This window comes from Sturnira hondurensis, unplaced genomic scaffold (assembly GCF_014824575.4).
Source record: "Sturnira hondurensis isolate 20B ecotype Veracruz unplaced genomic scaffold, ASM1482457v3 Scaffold0022977, whole genome shotgun sequence".
Lineage (NCBI taxonomy): Eukaryota > Metazoa > Chordata > Mammalia > Chiroptera > Phyllostomidae > Sturnira > Sturnira hondurensis.
The window spans coordinates 599,497-605,353 of record NW_028095608.1 but is presented as its reverse complement, the minus strand read 5'-3'; the positions used below and the strand labels follow the sequence as shown (position 1 = coordinate 605,353).

Below are 5,857 nucleotides of genomic sequence, written 5' to 3'. Positions count from 1 at the left end.
CTTAAAAACACACCCACTTATTATCTCAGGGCTTTAGCAAGTAAGCTGGGCCCTCTGCACAGAGCCTCAGGGAACCACAAGGGTGTCAGCGGGGCTGGGACTCAGGGAGGCTCCAGGCCCCCTCCCAGGCTCCCAAGAAAGAACTCATCTCTCCGAAGCTGCCGCCGCCCTGGCACTTTGTGTCTCAAGGGAGAGAGCCCTGCTGCGTGGAGTCTCTGCCCTCTCAACCTTCTGCTAAAGGGCTCATCTGATTAGGTGAGACCCACCCAGGCTAGTCTGTCTTTTGATTAACTTAATGACCACTGATTAGAGATATTAATTACATCCGCAAAATCCCTTCACCTTTGTCACCTGACATAATGAAATTGCTGGAATGACATCCTATCACCTTCGATGCCAGTGCGGGGTGCTGGGGTCGCCCGGGAATCTGCCCACCACAATAAGCTACCTGTGGCTTGGAAGGCAGTCTTAGAGATTTTTTTGATCTGTCATTATGTTTAGAAGAACAATAGGCACACAATAGAGAAATAATGGATGGGTGCTGAAAATTTAATGATTGCAAATTAATTCATGTTTTGAAGATACAGAATCTCCTCCAGAGCACACTCTGGAAAGAAGTTTTTTCTTCCTCTGTAGGTTGGGGTGGAGGGAAGCATGGAGAGGTAACAGCCAAAAGAGCACAAGGGCTAAAAGAGAGAAAAGTGAGCTGGGAAACCGAGGTTTCAGCCCCAGCCCGTCTCTGAGATGGACAGATGTGAGCTTGCCCACTGCGGAGGGCGGGAAAGATCGTGCCTGTTGCCCAGCCCTCGCAGGGCTGCTGTCTGGGCAAAGTGAGACTGTGGGCTGGGGGCTTTGAAAGGACAAACCATGGGCACGGAGGTTTCATTGTCCCCACGCAGATTGCCAAGGGGCCAGTAGTCAATCATACACTGCTGTCTCCAAAGGAGGACATGTGGTCGCAGAGCCAAGAGCTTTGTTTGTTTTTTCTCAATGACAACCAGTGAGGCTAGCCTGAGCAGTAGCCCAAATCTTGCCCCTAAAGGGTGGGAGTGGGAGGAGAAATTCGTTTTATGTGCACAGGTGAGAGAGAGTGAGAGAGCTCCTTGCAAAGTTCCTTCGACGTTTTACCCCAAAGTTGAGTTCTAGGTCCACAGTCTCTTGTGGAGCCTCCAGAGCTGACTTGCAGAGTCCCCTGGGAAACTGCACGGCACATGGAGGGAGTGAGATGGCGGGGAGTCCGCGCCCTCCTCGGTCACGTGAGAATCCCCACTCAGCCAGGGCCAGGCAACCGCTCCAAACAGGGCAGCACAGCCCAGGTAGGGGGCACTTGGAGGAGATGTCATGGAGCAGGCCTCCCTCCTGCAGGGAAGAGTCTGCTGGTACCATGTTAAGGTCAGATTAATGCAGGAAATGAACAGGGAATAAATAAGAATAGTGTAATAATAGTGGTTGTCATTGCGACAGTTATGTCTGTTGAAAATACGAGATCTGGAGTATAGGTATCCTCGGCTAATTCTGCCCTTATTTAAAGGAGACAGATGCATTTTAAAAAACTGAAGATAATATAAAAAGGAAAGAACACCAACTCATTTTCTTTAACCATCACCTTATTTTTGTTGACTGAGAAAGAATAAACAATTTGGGTTTTTTAAAGAACTGGTATTTCAACTGTGCGCCCCGGTTAGTCCTGTGCAGACACAAGGCCGGGCCAGTTCTACATTCTCTCCTGGGTTCTGAACCTCAGCCCACGGCTGTGGCTGCCTGGATGGAGGGCCACAGGCACTTCCTATGACCTGGAAGCCGGCTCAGTGGACGGCCTGCACAGAGCCTGCAGTTCCTCAGAAGCGTTCCGACAGCACTATCTCAACTCGAAGTTGCTGACTCATCAGAAAGTGCATTCCTGTGCCGAGTGAACCCGCTGGTTACTTCTCCGGTCTTCCCGAGTGGAGTTAAACGGGCGTGCTGGAACATGACGCAATCTGAGCACACCACCGTGATCCGAGTCACACGCCTGGGACGTCTTTGGTATGAAGTGCTGGAAGCACACCTTAGACATGACACAGGGACTCTTGGTCACGGCGAAGGGAGAAACAGGAAATGGAGTGTCCCATGTCTCTGCCTGGTCTGGACTGCGGGCTTCCCTGGACTCTTTACACGAGGGATCTTGTGTTTGGAAGTCACCGGGGCAAACTGGTGCTGTATTGTAGTCGGGCCTCCAGTAGAAAACACGCGAGACAGGTGAACAGTACGGCTCCAAACACACCGCATTTGTATGACAAGCAGTCAGTGCATGGCGGACGGAGAGGGATACGTGGGGGAAATACCAGTGGTGAAATACCCCCTTTCTTAGCAAATTCCTACACAGCAAAGAACATTCATGTCCTGTGTTGTGTGGAATCTGTTTCTTAAGCATTTTAGAAAAAGATGTAGAGAATGATAACAACAATTTCCAGAAGAAAAATCACCAGATGGTCATAAACTTGAGTGGCATCGCGCGTGATTATCACCTGTAACGTGAGCTCCCAATAAGGCACCCCAACTCCCCCCACGTGTGGCCTTTTGGTAGAAATGGTCCAGAGTGAAGCATTTGAAGTGATCTGCATTTTAAGGTGGGCTGACATGCCCTATGGGGGAGGAGGGACGTGTAGAAAGTTCCAGAACATAAACCAAGCACTATGAGTGTGAATGGCATTAAGATTTACTTGGATGGAAGAGAGTTGGTGTGAAATGCCACAGTGTGTGGCATTTAAGACAGGACTGAGTTCTGAACCGAGGAACGTCGACCAGGGACACTAAGATTTCAATGACAGGCCATGGGACCCACGGTGAGTTCCAAAGCACGCATTAGCTTGAGCAGCCGTGTGTGTAAGCGGATGGTTGTAGCAGCTGTGAGGGTGACCGTGGCAGGACGATCTCTAAGGATAATGGCAAACCCCCTGCCTCTGTAACATGGATGTTTGTTACACAAGTGAGTCTTCTCATTTTCAAATCCATAATCTTACTCGAGCTCGGTAACGGCCCTGGGAGGCAGGCAAGCAGGGTTTTAGCATTTGTATTTCCTTGCCATGCAACCAAGCTTGTGACTTAAGGTTCACAGTTAGAAGCATGGGGGGGGGCGAGTCCTACCAACTTGACATTCGTTCCTTTAGGAGAATACCTGTGAGAGATGGATCACAGAAAATTTTTTTCTTTCCTCTTTTTTTTTTACTTTTGTTTTCTCTAAATTTTCTGCAAGGAATGAGTATTATTTTATAGCGATAAAAATGATGTTAAATGTGAGTGTTTTGGAGAAGAAACAAAAAGCCCATTCTCACACCTCCGAGTCTGCTGTCTTTTCTCAGCTCCTGCTGAAGCTGGCGCGTTCTCTCCCGCACCGCCCTTCCCGGCCTCTCCCGGGAACTGGGTTCAGGGAGCCACGCTGGAGCTGGAACAGCCGTGGCTGTGAGCCTGGGGTCGGCATTTGCATCCTATTTTCGACAATGGTGGGAAGTTCCTTCCTATCTGTGTTCTCTGTTTTCCCGTTCCGTGTCCTTTCTACCCGATAGAAACTGTTTCAAGATTCTGAAGCCAACTGACTTATCAGAGAAAGCAGATTCTGAAACGACACCCTTATGGGATACTGTCAAGATGTTAGAGTGTGGGGGTGGAGCCGTCAGCCCAGCCTTGCCCTTATGTCAGTGAGACTCGGGCAGCAGGCGTGTGGGAGGGCAGGGGGGGGCGTGGGGGCGGATGCAGAGCCAGGTGTGTCAGCCGAAATGGAACCAAGCTCCTGCCAGCGTTTCCCCCGTGAGCATGGCTCTCAGGGGACAACCCCGACAAACAAACGGGCGTGCCCTGAAACTCATGCAAGGAGGTGCTCTGATCTGGAGTCACAGGTGACAGTGGACCAGACTGGCTGATTCGCTGATCTTGGGCAAGCAAGCTGAGCCTCTCCGTTCCTACCTGTAAATAAATGATCTCACTGGGAGGCGGAGGAAGCTGGAGATCAAATTTCTGAAGGACCTTTAACTCCTTAGAATTCATTAATTTCAACCTTTAGGGGGCTCTGGGATCCCTTTGAGAATTTAATGAAAGCTAGTCGCCCACCTCCCACAAAAATACAAACATACCCATCAACTTTTCCTATCAATGCAAATGGCTTAGAGACTCCCTGAAGCTTAAACTTCCTTCTGGTTGAGAAAAAGAGAGAAAAAAAACCTACCTTAGAAGTGCTTAAAATATTTGAAGACGGACAATGTATCCTTTTTATCATGTCAGTGCCCTCCTTGCGGACTTCGCCCACATAGCTAAGTGCCATGACCTCGTCGTTGTCTTCCATTCACTGTCCTCGAGGGAAACAAGTCCGCCACAGTCTCTGCCGGCGCTCACCCTTCCCCTCTGCCTGCCCCTCAGCCTCTTTGAAAACTATCTGGACTCGAGTATTTACACTCCGACAGCTTGGAGCCCTGGATGCTTTTGCTGTTGGTCTTCTGCGTCAGACAACATCGCTTCCTTCCTCCTAAGCGCCATCTAGTAGACACAGAAGAACATGTATCACGGAGTGAGCTTTTAAAATTGGTTCTTCTTACCCTGGCCAAGTGGCTCAGTTGCTTGGAGCATTGTACCGTACACCAAAAGCTTGTGGGTTCAATTCCTGGTCAGGGTACCTAGGTTGTGGGTTCGATCCACCATCCGGGCACGTATGGGAGGCAAACAAGCTCTCACATGGATGTTCCTTCCTCTCTCCCTCTCTGTTTCCTTTCCTCTCTCTCTCTCTAAAAACCAATGAAAACATATCCTCGGGTGGGGATTAAGCAAATAAAACAAAATAAAAAGGGCTCTTTTTCATCACTCCCTAATGAAGGGCCCTCCACACATTACAGAGGACACTCGGCGTAAGCATTCAATCCGAGACTGATGAAAATTTGCATAATTATTATTCTTATTTACTCTCAAATAATTGAAAAGCAGTGGTCTTGAAAAAAGAAAAAAATTTAAAAATGATCTTTCATGCACAGGTTTAAAAGGAATCAGCCCATTTATCCAATAATGAAAAAAATCATTATATTCACATTTTCTATTTTCTTCCATCATCATTTAGCTCAGCTGGGAATTAGGCATATCCTTGAGCTATGCTTGAAAAAATGAGTATGATGAAAGAGCGACGCTGTTTGTAGACAACTGGGCTTACTGGGCAGGGAGACACCTGAGTGGGGTAAGGTGCTTCTTCTGAGAACCCCCCTTCCTTCTCCTTTTCTGTCTTTGGCACAGTGTGTAGGGTTTCGGTGCACCAGAGCCTGGGGTTTTCTCTCTGTCGCTCTCCCTCTCCGAGTGTATGTGTGTATGTGTGTGTGTGTATATATATTCCCCCTCTACTATCTTCTGTAAAAGGAGCCTGTATCGATTGCAGCTGGCCGAGCCACCAGAATTGACATCCCAGCAACGCTAACCCAGATAGAAATTAGCATGACATCAGCCGTCAGGCCAGGGAGCCTGGCCGCGGGCCAGCCTCCAAGAACGGACGCCTTTGCGTCACTGTTCCCTTGGTGATGCTTCCTGGAGCCTTGTCAGCTGTCCCCTGAGGTTGTTTCCTTAATATGTCAACAGACATTCCTGAATCTTTAATGCTGAATAGCTCTTTTCCTTTTCCAAAAGCACTTAGGTGACCAAGCAGCTGCTGTGCCCTATTGCTGTGATCTTTCAGAATGTGTTTCTTTCATGAAATACGTGTTTGTTCTATTCAAAACATTCGAGGGGGTTTTAGGAGGTTTAGATTTCTGCTTCTGCATGTGAGAGGCCCTGTTTTGGAAGAAGCAGGGCAGCCAGCTTAGTGCTCTCTGCTTTTATCTTCCTTAGGAAAAGCCCGTACGTATCCCCT

General features: G+C 48.6%; 1 long non-coding RNA gene across 1 annotated transcript; it reads right to left on the bottom strand.

Annotated features, from left to right (window-relative positions):
* Positions 1-628: 628 nt before the first annotated feature.
* On the bottom strand, positions 629-4,615 carry LOC118980676 (uncharacterized). The gene is made up of 2 exons (XR_005065184.1): positions 4,202-4,615; positions 629-3,157 (listed from the first exon to the last, which is right to left on the bottom strand). It is a non-coding gene; the product is annotated as an uncharacterized LOC118980676 (long non-coding RNA).
* Positions 4,616-5,857: the final 1,242 nt, after the last annotated feature.